This window comes from Falco peregrinus, chromosome 2 (genome assembly GCF_023634155.1).
Source record: "Falco peregrinus isolate bFalPer1 chromosome 2, bFalPer1.pri, whole genome shotgun sequence".
Taxonomy (NCBI): Eukaryota; Metazoa; Chordata; class Aves; order Falconiformes; family Falconidae; genus Falco; species Falco peregrinus.
The window spans coordinates 73,362,989-73,378,082 of record NC_073722.1 but is presented as its reverse complement, the minus strand read 5'-3'; the positions used below and the strand labels follow the sequence as shown (position 1 = coordinate 73,378,082).

The window sequence follows — 15,094 nt, the reverse complement described above, 5'->3', positions numbered from 1 at the left end:
CAGGCATTTGGCTTTTGGCTGCCTTAATATTTGGAAGCAAGCTATTTTAAAGTCATTAACATCTGTGAAAATAATAAGGAAAATGATGCTTTGAATAGAGCTAGAGCATGTCAGCTTTGACTGGAGTCTGGCTGAGCCTCTTGCCCTTGTGTTTGTGTGAATTTTATTAAGCCATATGCGTCATTTCCAGTAAAATAAAGTTTTGTGTAAGTATGAAATAAGTTATTGCAGTGGGGGACTTGGGGAAATGGAGATGTGAAATAGGAGAGAAACACTGGAACAACTGCTGGCCTGGCCGGTGATAATTGTGTCAGTAACTTTATGCTTCATCCTGGAAGCTAGTGAGAGCTACTAACTAAGCCCTAACTGGCAGCTGCTGGCCTCTCTGTGCTGGTTTGATTTGTTACCAAGTTGTGATGGTTTGCACAAGATACAGCTGAAGTGGCATGGGGTCAGAGGTACCGGTGGAGATCACAGCGCTTACCTGCCGGTCCTGCTCCTGTGGCAGTAAGCGCGGCATTTTACAAGAACTATCAGTGATTATGAAATGGATGGGATTAGCCAAGACATAAAGCAAGAAGTGTTACTCTGTTTTGTTTAATTCTGTTTACAAGATGTAGTTTACTGAAAAAAATACTGAGAATGACAAATGAGCTACCAGTGCCAAAGTTTGTATCCTCTCTGCAGCGAGGTCTGAAGGAGCAGAGGTTTTTCTTTGGAACAGAGTGGAATATGGGCAATTGTAAAGATCTCAGCTGCATAAGTGGTTTAATATCAGTTAGTTTTCTGAAATCCTGAGTGCTGGTTAGTGCTTCAGAGTTTGCGCAGTTGCCTGCAAGCAACATCCTCCTTTTGAGAGCTCCTCACTTTAACTTCAAGATGAAAAGAGATCAGTTGGTACCGACATAATTTCCCAGTTGCCCCTCTTTTTCCATTGCTGTCTGGTGTCTTTGTGTTGAAAACTGGGAAAAGGCCTATGTTTCCCCTGACCATTTGTCTTCCTTCCCATGTCTATTCTGTTATGCAATGTGAAAAAGCACAACAGACCATCATCAGTGGAGTGGGGCTGGGAAGAAGGGAGGGTGTGGGGGAGAAGAGGCAGAAGAAAAGTGTCTGCATCTTGTCTGTTTGTGACCTTATTTGTCAGAAAACCTCCTCAGACCAAGTAGGAAGCAAACTTACTTTAAAATAGTTCCTCTACTGATGTCATTCCCCCAGAAGTGAAGCTGGCTGTACTGGGGGAAAAAGAACCAAAGACCTTGCAGCTAAGCGATATCTGATGTGATGTGTGAACATACTCTTTTAACATTAAAAAATGCTGGTAACTCTTTTTCCTCTTATAAGTGACAGTTTAGTTACAGTCTGAGGAGTACAAGCTAAATACTTCATGATGAAAAACCTAAAGTATTTGTTTGCAGTGTCTGCTTCTCAAAGACAGATGTCATGAAAAAATAAACACTTGATTAGATGTTCAGAGCAGATGCAAAATTGGCAGTCCTTCCAGAAGCCAAAAAGCAGGACCATTTATTAAATAGTAACTGCAAAAAAAACAGGCATGTTTTCTTTGTAAGTATCTGGCCCTGGAGGCCTGACAACTTCTGTCGACTTCCCCATCATTCGGAGAGGCTATTTTTAGCGTAACTGGTTTTCTCATTATTCATTGGCCGATGCCTATCAGAACGCATTGTGAGAATAGACGTAGTGTTGAAAGGTTTGTTTGTTTGGCTTTGGTATGGAGCCAGGAGATAACATTGTTGACTTTTTTTTTTTCTTTTTGTTTTGAATTAATAAGAATAGATTTCATATGTTATCAATATAAGGGAAAGTGTGAGAGAAAACTGTCTCTCATGTGCCTCAAGCAGTGGAAATGTGGGAAGGGTGATGTTCCTCCTGCCAGTGGTGGAAAAAGAAAAAAAAATATTGAGGCTGAGGTTTGTTTGAATAAATATGAGAAATGGAAGTACATTTACTTCCATAGGTGGCTGTTACAATAGAGACGGAAGGAAAGGAGGGTGCTGCTAAGGCCGATGTTACACGAGTTTTTGAATGACTCAAGTCTGCAGGGTAGTAAGAGTAAGGGAAATGTAACAAAAGTATCTGTTCAGGCTCCCTTACTTGTGGAGAGGGGTATTTTCTTAGAAGTGTTAACATGGGTAGAAGAAAAAGGCGAAGAACTTTGGGCACGGAGTCCTTTGAGGTGCAAGTGGCTTCACTTACCATGTTGACTTAAAGCCTTGCTTGTGTTAAGGAATTTGTACTGTCCTGCAGCTCTGATGAGAGATGCTGAAGACATTTGGTGGGAGTATCACTAACTCCACTAGCCTGGTTTAGATGCAAACAAGCTACTGCTGTAAGTATGTCGGTAGGCGATTGTGGGCTATAGGGGTTTAGATTAGGGCTGTGATGGTCTTCTAGGACAAGTTTGCTGATAAATCAGGTTTGTAATTATGTTCACTTCCAGGAACTGTTCTTGAAGGGTTTTCTTCAGGAGCATGGTCATGCTGGTAGTGCCGCGCTGTGGCAATTCAATCCCTTCTTCCTAAGGGGGTGTGTGTGTGTGTGAGGAAAGAAGGCATTAGGAGCTTGTGCTATGTGTATACCCCAAAAGCAGCCTCTAACGACTTGCTTAAAACTAGATACATATCGAAATGAAGTTCAGGGAGAAGTAGCAAGAGAGAAACAAAATGCAGATGCTGTGAGGTTTGGTACAGCTGCGAGGAGGGCAGGCTGCTGCTCAGATACCAGCTAGCTGCACGTGTCTGTGGCCACTAATCACTTCTGCAGAACAGACCTAAGGTTTCAAGTGGGGAATGAAGGCCACCCTTACTGGACAGGCTGTAAAAAGTCTGATTTAAATGACTTGTGTAGCACTGCACAGGGGTATTCCCACTTTCTTTTTCCCCTTCTCTGCTTCATTTGTCACTCACTGTTCAGCACTGTCAGTTAATGAGGTAGTGTCCCCCACACAGTACCTTTGCATCTTTTGACACTTCAAGATACCAGTGCAGTTCCCACCACATAGCCTCTTGCGTATGCTGACCCAAGTAGAGAGGTAGTAGGGGGACAAAATAGCGTGTTATAAATTGAAGACTGTATCACAACGCACATCCTCAAAGCAGATAAATAAGTGCTGCACTGATGGAATAAACTGTGCACCAAAACTACTGATCAAGGAGCCACAGAGCACAAAGAGATTTCTGTAGTCAGTCACTTATTTTTACTTATTAGGGAAGACAGCAGTCTTCAGTGTTTACAGTCCAGAAAACTTGGAGTGAAATTACTAATTCTGTGACAGCTGGGTGACTCCTGCCTATACTCTGTTGAGCTTCAAGATATGTACCAAGTGTTGAGTCCCCACTCAAACCAGGAAGATCCTAAGCATTCCCTAAGAGGCTGGTGGTTTTTCTTTTACTGTAGTTCAGAAAATTTCAAGTAGAATAGTCCATAATATTTTCCTATTATGGATTATTGTAATTGTAGTTGCCATCTTACTCTGAGTTAGTCTTGTGTTAGAAACTTCAGCTTAAACAGTTAAGCTTAGTAAAAGTAAAAGCAAGAGAAAATGGCATCTGATAGTTGAAAGTATTTGAAAGTATGAACTCTGGCAATTGCTGTCAGCTGTGCCTGTATCAGAGCAAGTAAAATGTAATGCCTTGTGTGAAGTCTCATAGGCTAAAAAGTGGATCTTGCTGCGTCTTTAGTCCTGTTGGAAAGGTCAAATGGTTTGCATGTTAACTGGATATGAAAGAGTTTGGCTTACCCTGGTCTATATTAAGGGATGACCTAATGTGGTATCTAGCTCCTTCCTTAACAAGTGATCGATCAATGTGAAGTACTTACCATAGGAAGGCAACAGAAACATTTTGTGTTAATTACTTCATAGTTCTTTTGAAGGCTTGAATAATGATTTAGATGCTAAGCATGGATTAATGTAGAGTGTATCGAATTCAGAAAGGTAAAACTCCATGTTTGTTAAGCCTTTGTTAAGCAGATCATCTTTAGATATTCTTATACCCCAAATTTATTAAACCTGTGGAAAAAATTATCCAAGTGTCTCCTTGAAGTGTGATATTGTAGTAATAGCACTTCAGATTTTTAAGAAGGAATTTGTAGAGTGAAGGCAAAATGCTGTAAATGTGAAAAATGCAGACATAAATAAAGGGGTTTTTTTTTGTTATTAAAAATATTATGTCACCTTGGTAGAATCTCTAGCTGTAGAACATTTTTGTTCAGAACACTTAAAAAAAATAAAAAAGCAGCTTTGCTGTGCAAGTGCTGCCACAGCCAGGGCAGCTTAATCTCAAAGTTTATAGAATATCTGCTGTTAAAACTTTTTCTTTCTAATGTACATCTTATATATGACAAGCCAGCTGTAGTTAGTTCTGAGTCCAATGCTGCTACTAAATGAAACTTTTCTTTCTTTCCTGTGAAGTAAGAGGCCAAAATTGCTGTATTTATTAGGGAGGGTGGGGGAGGGGGAGTCTCCCTTGCCAGTGACTTTTACCTCTTCTCTTTGTGGTTCTAGACATAGCTTGGCTTCGTGTGAAAGACATGGAGAGGTAGACTAATGGGATTGCCTGTCTCCAACTTGCTCATGTATCTAAACAATTCCTTCAGTGACGTTCTATTTTTCTTTACCTAATGCCTTTAAAGGGGGTGTGTGGGGTGGGTGGTGGGAGAAGAGAAGAGCAAACAAAAAATCGGTGGAAATCTACAAGCCAGAGAGCTTGTGGAAGTTGGGTTGGTCTCACTTTTATTAGCCTGATAGGGAAATAGAAGGCTTGTAAAGCTTTAAGCATGAAGGACATCTTGGTAGAGTAAATTCTTGTTTCTTGTTGGCTTTCTGCAGCTCACTGTCAAATCACAGTGTTTTGAGTCCAGATCAAGTGAGGGTGTTCTCTGCTTAGTGTTTAACGTGGCTTGGTAACTATCATTCAGGAATGAAAAGGCACCTCCCCAAATAGGTATTTTGGCAAGCAGAATATATTCAACCCTCAGGGGACAATGTACTAGTTCTTTGTGAGGGACTTTGTCTGGATTCATCAAATATAGTAGTAGTGATCGAGGGACACAGCCAGCCTTGCTGAAGGAAGCAGCAGCGGGTGAGAGCAGGCAGCACTGCATCCTATCTGGCAGCCTGGGTTCCTGTCCTCTTAATGGACAGAGGTGTGTGGGGGGGAAGAAACCCCGATGCCTTGGCAATTAACGAAAATGGGAATAAGCTCACATAATACCTAACACACTTCTATGTGAACCGGCCCCCACCCCTCGGCCAGTGGTAATCGCTGGCTGAAGAAGGTTGGCAGAAGAAAACCAGTGCTTGCATCTCCCTGTCGGAGCTCAAAGCCAGCTCCACGGATGAAACTCTTCCTCTGCCAGTGCCCTAAGCAGGGATAGTGGGTGGCACTGGTGTGGCAGAGGCGCTCTCTGGCTGGCAGGCTTGGCTGGGGGAGCCGGGGCTGCTGGCACTGTGGTAGGGGGCAGGTACCTGGGGACAATAGTGTCTAGAAGTGTGGAAGCCAGACTTGCTAGGACATGTCTGTCAGCATACTAAGCTGTAAGAACTGCCACCGAATGCTTATTAAATTACAGCTTTTGTCAGCTATGGATACGGTCTATTCTCTTCACTTTCCAGCTGTCGTATTTTGGCAACTGGCTATAAGCAAAAGTCATGTAAGCTCCTGCTACAATGAATCTCCTTTGAGAGCATATTCAATTTGTAAATTAAATTATGTTGCTATTGTGCAGATTGAGTGTAATCCTGTACATGCTAAGAGCTGAAGTCTCGGTGCTACACAAACACTTGAGCAAAAGTGCCATTTTAAGCATAGAAATTATTTCCGTAAGATGATACTTGCTTAAGGCTCAGCCGATGTTGCTGTGTATTGCTGCTCAGCACCCTGCAGTGTTGGGCCTTCAGACTGCTGTTACCAGAAGGAAAGAAACTTTGACTTGCTTGGAGGAGACAATTGACCTTTCCCAGCCAACTGTCTGCTTTCTGTCAAAGGTGCTTTAGCCAGGGGTTGTTAGCTGTAAGAGAACTGGCTAGCGGAGAGATTTCTATTGACATCCTGAGAGCTAGATTAAAACCAGACCTTTGACCAGCCAGTCAACCTCTGTCACTAAAACTATAGGGCTAAATCAGGTGGTTTAGTAGCATTTGGGGATGAGGAGACTTTGTGTATTAGGTATGTGGTGGTGTTTTACTACCTCTTGCTCTGGAAATGCTGGAGAGATGCTCTATCCCCTTACCTCTCTTAGCGATGTGCGATTATTGCACTCTCAAACTAGAGATTAGTACCTCGGAGCACGTCCTTTTGGGGGTAGCTTTTCTGAACTATTGACTAAAATAATTGAGCTCCTGAACAAAATACGGATGAGTATTTTTGATTGAAAGAATAAATTTTGTGTATATGTCTAGAAATGCAATTGACTTTCACTGTGAAAACTTAGAAGCTTCCTGGAGGTGTGCATTTAAATCCTGGAGACTTGAATTCTCACAATATCTCTCTGGGTAAAAGTATTACCATCCCTCTTATGTCAGAGGGAACATGATACACTCTGGCTGGTTGAGTAGCTCCTCTGTGAGAGTATTTTCTTCCATTGACACATCTACACTTGAACTTTAAAATGCTGAAACTGCTGATTATTAGAACTTCAAATGACATTGATTTGTTTTGATACCTGACCTGATGAAAACTGCTGCTGTTGCAGCTGACGGTCCAGATCAGTTTATAATTCTGTCCTGGATGGTGTAGGATTAAATAACTGGAAATTGCTCACAGGAAACTCTGATTACAGGAGTCAAAGTAAGGATTTAGGACAAACCTGTTGGTGTTGATGCTTTACTTTAGCCTTCTCCAACAGCAGGAGGTCACAAACTGCTGGGCTTTCCCCCCCCTATTGCTTCCTCCTTTCAAATGTAAGGCACGCTTTTGGCATGGTAATGGAGACAGATGGGTGAAAGTACACGATTTGGACGCTGTAGCTATTGATGTCAACTGGTTCCTGACCTCATCAACAGGATGGAGTGCCTGGAGTGCTTCTGGTAACTCCAAATGCCGATTCTGTCACTCGCTGACAGTGCGAGCAGCGCTGTACTTGGTGTTATTGCACATCCTAACCTGCGCCTGTTCACTTAGCTCAGTAATCACCCTGTTCCTGCTCTCGGACTCCTTTACTAAAGGCAGCAACAGAACATATTCCCGTGGCACCAAATGAGGTCTTGGAGAGCTTCTACTGTCCTGCTTTGCCCTGATGATTACCTAGTACAGATCAGCCTTTATCCTATAGCATGGACTCTTTCCCTTGAGAGAAACTCCTGTATGACCGGGTGGAGGGGGTGGTGGGGTGCGGGATGTGGGGGGATCTGAATATGGGGGAGTGGTGAGACCTCACAAGAGGGGATCCTTTATGAGTTAAAATATTATCCAGAATAAAAGGATAAAGATGAGCTTTGTGACTTGAGAGGTGTAGCATGCAAAGAGTTTGGACTTACATGCAATGACATTTATGTAATATTAGTTTCAATTCTAGGAAATGTAATGTGTAACAATGGATTAGGAAATACTTCACTTTGGCATTTATGGTTGCTAACCACTCGAATCCGCTGGTTTTCTAGTGCCATTTTTTGTTTTTGCTAAGTAGGTCTGAGTCTTTCAATTTCTCACCTGTTCTAGCGTAAAGAGACAGGTGGTTTTGCAAGAACACTATTTGTACTGCCTTCAGTTTGTTCCCCCTCACTTTCCTCAGGCTGAGGACTTCTATCTTACTACTGAAATAAGTCTACCAGGTGTTTTTGCTGTTGGTTATCATTTAAGAGAAATGCCACTCAGAAGCCATTATTATTTGTGGCATTAACGGGTTTAGGGTTCAGAAGAGTGTATGATGGGGTAGGAATGAAAGGAATAGTCCTAGTTAGGTATCACCCTATGAAACCCCACAAAAGTATTAAACTCAAGTACATAGGATGTCAGAAAGCTCCAAATGACTAACAATGAAAGTTTTGGACTCTGTATACCAGATGCTATAAGTACTTACAGTGTTTTCTTGCCTTTTTTGAATTGCATAAATACTGTACTGTAAGTCTGTAACCATCCTTTTCCTTCCATTTTTTCCTTGCTGTGCCAGACTGTGGTATGTCCTGGCTTTACTGTGCCCAGCATTGAGTTTCCGTTTAAACAGAAAAGCAAGGCTGTATGGCAGCTTTTTCTTTATTGGTACAGTTGCAGGAAATCCTTCAGCATCAAGGAACAAGCTGCTGTTTCGTGAAGCAGAGTGCATCTGGGTACCACTGGATTTCTGAACAAGCATAGGTACCATCATCAGCATGCATACGCTTTGGGTTGCCAGCCCAGAAAGCACTGCTGGCTTCTTCAGAGAAAATTCTGTAGTTGGTGTTACTTATGGGAGGTGGGGAGATGGGTCTAGAGGTGGCTTCTGCCTTTCAGTCTCCGGACAGACTCATGACCACCTTGGGTGTGGAGACTTCAGTACATATTTCAGTTTCTTACCGCCCCATGCATGGGGCTACCTGTTGGAGCCCACCACAAGATTTTTGTTGCTTTCCCAGCTTCACGGCAACGATAGCAGTTCTCCTCCCTCAGCCACTGCAGCCCATTCTGATTCAGGAGAGCATATGGAGTGGTTTGGTTTCATGTGCCCATGAGGCTGTTATAATGTGATAGGGCTAAACTGCATTGTAAGGAAAGTAGCAACTTAGTTGAGTTGATACCTGTTCAGCAATAAATGAAGTTTAAAGGCAAAGTGTTGATTAAAACTCACCCAGAAGATACCCCTTTGGCCATGCCCATCCTTTTTCTTCACACTGGGAGGAAAAGTAAAGGTTGAGTTGTTATTGAAAGGCTTGAACTGAAATGGGTCAAAATCGAAGTCATCAGAGGGTCCGCACTGCAGTACAGCAGAGCTGAGTTTGTTTTGCCAGCCATCCCATAAGGAGGAGGAAGTGCTTTGGGATCCCCACCAGTAACCCCAGCTAGACATTACTCAGGACCACCCATAGCTGTTTTTTACCTCTTTTGCTGTCTTCCTGCATGCTGGAGTGATATTCCTAACGCAGCCCTGCCAAGGGATGATCCACAGGAAGGTTGCTCCGGTCGAGATTATAGAGGAACCCAGAGCTCCTCATGCTGGTGCTATTCTTGGGTGTCACAGTAACTGTGGACTTTTGGGAGGGGAGTGGTGGTGGGTGCTGTTAAACTCCCAGTTCTTTCTATTGATGTGCTTGTATCAAAATGTGATTAAGTTTAAATCATTGAAATAATCCCTCAGTGTTGCATTGAAGATTTAAGAAAAGTAAACTGGAAAACCTAGCGAAACCTGAGTGTATCTTGGCACTCGGATTGTGAGATTAAAAAACACTCCTTATTTCTAGGGCCTGACTCATGGTTTTTGAATGTGTGAGGGTGGCAGCACTAGATCCTATGGTCAAGTAGCATAATAAATATTTCAGGACTTTAGGGCACAGAGCTGTGCCAAATATTTTTCTCGTGTTTGGTTTTTTTTTCCCTAATTCCCAAAACAATTTTTTGCAGATCTTTTATAACCTGGGTTGCATGTGTAGTTAAAAAGACAACATGTTAAATCTTCAAGTTTCTGAGAATACCGCCTCAAATCCAACTATTTAAATCTATTACGTAGCGACCAAAGTGTTGCTGGCTGTCTAAAAGCTGTTTTATTGGGACATAATGTATGCAGTTTCACGTATATGTGGTAGAGGAAAGTGAATTGCAGAGCAGCTGGTGTGCTAGAGACCTTCAGAAATAAACAGTATGTGGCATGCGTAGTAGAATTTAACACTGGTAGGAAAATAAGTAGGGCAAAGTGGCAGGTTATTAATGATGGCTCCAGCTTCTGGTGGCAGCATAAGCAAAGTAAAAGAAAGCGGGGGTGGGGGGAAGAAATCAGGTGGGATTTGAATAATTCTTCCTGCCAGCCAGGAAGCCCTCAGTGCCCTGGAACTTGTTCAGCCAAGTCGTAAATGAATTCTCCTCTGACAGATTGTGCTCTGGGGGAAGTATTTTTCTATTAGTTTTCACGAGGCGTTGCAAGTTGCCACGAGCCCAGAGTGTTTCAAAGGGTGGAGGGGGCTTTCAGCAGGGGTATGCAGGAATGTCTTGCTTGGGACTTCATCAGATGTTGGGATGCAGGGTGCTACCGGTGAGGAGCTGGCATGTCACCCGCTGTGCCGCAGGGTCACCCCCGGCGGTGCGGGGAGGAGTGGGCAGCTGGGAGCGTTGGCCTCATGAATTTCTCAGATGTGATTTGCCAGAAATTCTGATCGACGTCCTGCTGTACTTTAAAAGGAGAGCAGAACTGCTACTTTGCTGATCTCCGACTACCGAACGTGCGGTGTGAACAAGCTGCCCAGTGCTTCGTTCTGTGTGCAGTGGTGAAATAATGGGGTGGATGGAAGGCAGTGGGCGGTGGGTCTCTTCTGTCTGCAATATGCAGATGAAAAAGATGGAGGATGAATATGTACACTTATTTCTGTAACTTGTCCATTATGAGTGTGCTGAATCCAAACTGCTGTGCTACGTGGAATAAGCCCTTTAACGAATAAAGCTTTGAGCTTCCTTTGTCCTGCAAGAATTCCTGGGCCAGCTTCACTGGTTTCCTCTGATCTGGGGGAGACAAGTTTTCAGCCAGTAAGAAATGTGTATTACTCCAGAGAGCTGCTTTGCTTGTTGTGTCTTCTGCTGTTTTAGCAAGTACCTGTTGTGTGTGGGAAATCCTTGGAAATAGGGGATGGTGTGTGGCAGGCAAGATCCCAAGGAAATGTCAGAATAAGTAGAGATGTGGATGACAGTAACCTGAACCTCTGCTGAGTTGTATAGGAAATATATTGCTTAATCTATAAATTTGTAATACTCTTAAAAGGCACTAACCCATAAAGATGTTGGAAGAAGGCATGGAAAAAGTCTATACCATGTTGCAGAAATATCTGGGCTGGGTCCAGTCGTTGTAAACTGTATGGGATTGTTATATAGGTAAACTTGTGATTCCTCTTTCTGCAGAGGAGAAGGAATGATGTTTACGATATGTACCTTATGTTTCCATATGCTATTTTTTAACATGAGGTAACAGAGCAGAACGTAACAGATGTGTGACCACACTACTCCACAGCCATCACGGGGACACCATTTCGACTGGCCATCTGCACGTCTGACGTGTGTACTTTGAAAACTGGATTTCAGCGTAAGAATGGGCTTTATAGCATAAGTTCAACTAGTTTTTTGATTTTAAACTAACACATTGTGGAAAGAAAAAGGGAATGAAGTGAAACTCTAACCTTAATATCTTTTCCATTCTTCATTTGGTTCACTCTCTATGTACAGGAATATGACAGCTGGCATGGCACCTCCTTTTAGAATTGTGCCGTTTAACATTTCTGGCTGCTGGATATGTGTGGAAAGCTGTATAGCGACAAATCTTTTTCTAGTACCTTTTGTAGTCTGTTTTTCATCAGATAGAAAAATCTTAATACTCCTTGAACTTTCCTCCCTTGGCTCACCCAGACAGTAATTTACTTGAGCATTTCCTGTATGCTGTCTTTGGGTACGGAGCTCACGCTTTCCATCCCTGCTGCACAGCTCCACCGGCGTGCTGCCTCGTCCCCAAACTGCTTGGGGCATTTCCTAGGACACCCCAGGCTTGCATGCTGCAGCTAATTGGGGTGGTGAAAACTCGTGGAAAGGAATTTATCTGAATCTGAAACAAAATCTGAAGCGAAACTTGGGAAAATGCTTTCCTTTGTGTATTTGTTACAATGCCGTTGTTTCCTGTTTATCTTAGCAGTTTGTAAATGTCCTGGCTGACAGAAGTCTGCCTACAAAGAGTTACTGCTTAAAGAAAAGCTTAGACAGTCCTGTTCTTTTCCACGTGTTAAAATGTATTTTGATGCTAGTACATGAATATTTTCATAAGTGATGAATAGAATCTTTATTTTCAAGAGAATTTTCCTCACTTTTATTAATGTGTCTTGGCTTCAGAAACCTACAGACAAATGAGGAATATGTCATACAGCTGATTTAGCTGTTGAGTGAATGTTTTGTGTTTCTTCAGGCTGCGTGAGGAATTCTGTGTTTGTGGGCAAATACCTGATTCTAACCAACTCTGCCCATCGTGCTTTAATATCTAAGCAGGTGCTGAATTTTGAGCTCTTGGACACGTAGGTTTGAGATCTGTAAGCATGGTTTGGGGTGGTTGCCTACTGTAAGCAATCACCATAGTGATTTTACCTTCTATTCCTTTTCTCCTTTACTTGGGCACTAACTCTACAAACACGAATAGTTCAGCGTGACAGATTATAGTTACAGCTTTTTTGGCATGCCATTGTGCAGACTCACTGCAATACAAAGGACTTTTCTGGAGATGGAGCCACAAGAAGTGCTGAAGTGCTGCTCAGAACTCGCACCTTTGGCACACGGATGGATGCTGTAGTGATGACAGTGCCTGGAGGAAAAGCATGCAAACCTTTTCTGACAGCAGATGGAGAGTCTTGTTTAAAAGTTTTATTTGGCTAGCCCACTTCAACAGTTTATTTATTAAAAAAAAATGCAACGTAGAGCCCAGAACTTCAACATTTACTGTTTTTTTACTTAGTAAATGTTTCTCTAATAAAGCCACTTTTTCTTTACTCTCTTTTCGTGCTTGAAAAGCCACTATTTTTTTATCTTTTTTTTTTTTTTTTTATATAGCACAGCTGCAATAAGGAGGTGTTTTTAGCCCTGCAAATATGCCTTGCCCTTCCACTTCACTGATGGCTTTGAATGCTGCTGAAACTGTAATTTGTTCTTCCTGTCTTCTCCTCCAGTTCTTCTAAGGCTTGGAGTTCTCCTCAGACCTCAAATATTTTCACGTTGGAAGAGAAGAAAATCTTAGATTGAGCCAGGCTAAAAACCCCCAATTAATAAAAATATACAAGGACCACAACACAAACAGGCACACCCTTCAGGGGAGGATGAGATACTGTCTTTCAACAAGCTCTTCCTCATCAGCAGTTCACTGAAAAATTTACTTTGGTTCTCCTTAGAAAATGTTTCGAGTTATTAATGGACTTTGAAATTTTATTTAGGACACTATTTTCCTTTGTTGAGAATGTCTTGAAGTCCTTCAAAAGCCAATTTGTAAGTTATTGCAAGGATTAAACACTCAATGTTGACATAAGTAGGGTTTTATGTTTGTTAGTTTATAATGTAGACGTCAAAAATGCGTATGTGCATGCCTCGCTACATGCTTTATTTTAGTGCTGCAGAACCATGATGAGAGATGTTGCAACACCTTTTTTTTTGGAGGATGTGTGTGGGGGTTTTTTGGTTGTTTGTTTTTGTTTGTTTTTTTTTTTTTTTGTTCAAAGTACAAGCTGACCTGCTGCCAGCAGGCACTGGAAAGCTGTCATGGAAGGCCTTGCTGAAGGAGAAATTGGAGGTGGTTTCCTTATTACAGTTTTTTATTGACGCATACCAGGCCTGAAACAGAGGTGGTAAAACTGTCTGCAGGGGTCATGCCTTTAAAACATTTTCAGCACACCACTATTACCGCAACCTTCAGCAGCAGTATATACTTATATATAGCTGAGCACTGCTGTTCCGTTTGGGGCAGATTTGGTCTCTGCGCACCCACCACAGCCCTTGGTTCAGGATGAAAAACTTGCTCCCAAGAAAAGCAACATCTTCCTGGGGAAGATGTGCCTCAGGCCGTGCCCCGTAGGGCAGCCTCATTCACCCAGTGGTTAGTTACAGCCTGACCCTGGAAGTATTTTAAAAATGTGTAGATGTGCTTAGGGACAGGGTTTAGCCGAGGACTTGGCAGGTTAATGGTTGGACCTTATGATCTTAAAGGTCTTTTCCAATGTAAATGATGATTCTGTGATTCTATTCGACCTGGCAGCATAGTAAAAAACGGCAATGGCTAAATTTTGCTTGAATTTACTGTGAAAACCAACCTGGTTTGTGTGTTTTTAAGCCCTTTCCCTCACTGGGGTCTTAAACATGGAGTGATTAGTTTAATTGTCAAGTTAAATACCACTTACAAACGAGTGGCAAGGTCTCCTTTTTCTTTTCTCAGTTTGGGTGTTACATTCTACCTACCTGATGGAAGCACAGCGTTTGTTATCTACCACGTGAAGCAGCAGCGGTCAGCAATGTTCCAGTGCTTTGTTCTGCTTTCATGTTGACCTTTAATGTCAAGTCTGTGCGTAGGTAATGCCATTGCTATGGGACAGCCTGTCCCTTGCCCTGCCTGCCCCTCGTTTCTGCGTGGCACCTCACGTGCACGCCGCTAATATAGGCATCTCCAGCCTTCCAGGCACAGCGCTGGCACTCTCCCTGCCCTACCTTTCCTGTCCTCTTGCATTTTTCATGTATAGTTGGCTGAGGCTGGCCCTGGGAAAACACCCAAGCGTGTTGGTTTTGGTGTGGGGTTTTTTTTGGTTTTTTTTTTTGTTTGTTTTTTTCTCCGAAGGATACTTCAGGTGGGTACCTGGATACTTTCCGTATTTCCGTATTAAAAAGAGGCTTTTGTTCATGCTTAGAAAGCAGTGAAGTCTGAAGCTGTAAATCGGATGGGGAGTCTGTAAATCATAGTTAAATTCAGTTGCAAGCTCAGTTTGTTTCACTTATTCACTGTTAATTTTATCTCTGTTCAATCTGAGACTCTTTGCCAAGCACCTGTGGCATTTTTCACTGCCACGGAATATTTCTGCACATCTGGATTTGGCAGAAGCGTTAACTAAATCCTGTAATTCTTAAAACCCTAAAGCTGTAGCCCTCTGCTCGGTTTCACTGGGGAGCTGGAGATGAAGCTAAAGGTTCATTATAAAGCAGAGCTGTAATATAATCTATAGGCAGCATATTAAAGCGACGTGCAAGCTCAGTGTGCCATGGTTTTAAATAACTTGCATTCATCTCCCCCGAGTAGTAGAGGAAAGTTTAGACCCTTGCTGAGTAGCCCACGCCACAGTTGGAGCTTGCTGTTCAACACGTAGGCTCTGGGGCGCCTGTGTCCATTTTGGAGGCTTACCTTATCACTTGCTCTTCCATTGCTTTTTTAAAATCAGACTTATGATTTATGT

General features: G+C 42.6%; 1 protein-coding gene across 9 annotated transcripts in view; it reads left to right on the top strand.

The window, feature by feature from the left end:
• Positions 1-15,094, top strand: part of PDLIM5 (PDZ and LIM domain 5) — a 132,951-nt gene that overhangs the window by 7,296 nt on the left and 110,561 nt on the right. The window contains exon 1 of one of the 9 annotated variants that reach the window (XM_055794546.1): positions 14,356-14,494. The exons of the other annotated variants lie outside the window; for them this stretch is intronic. The gene's annotated coding sequence lies outside the window, so the exon portion shown is untranslated. Of the gene's footprint in view, positions 1-14,355; positions 14,495-15,094 lie in introns of those variants that run through there. 9 annotated transcript variants of the gene reach the window in all.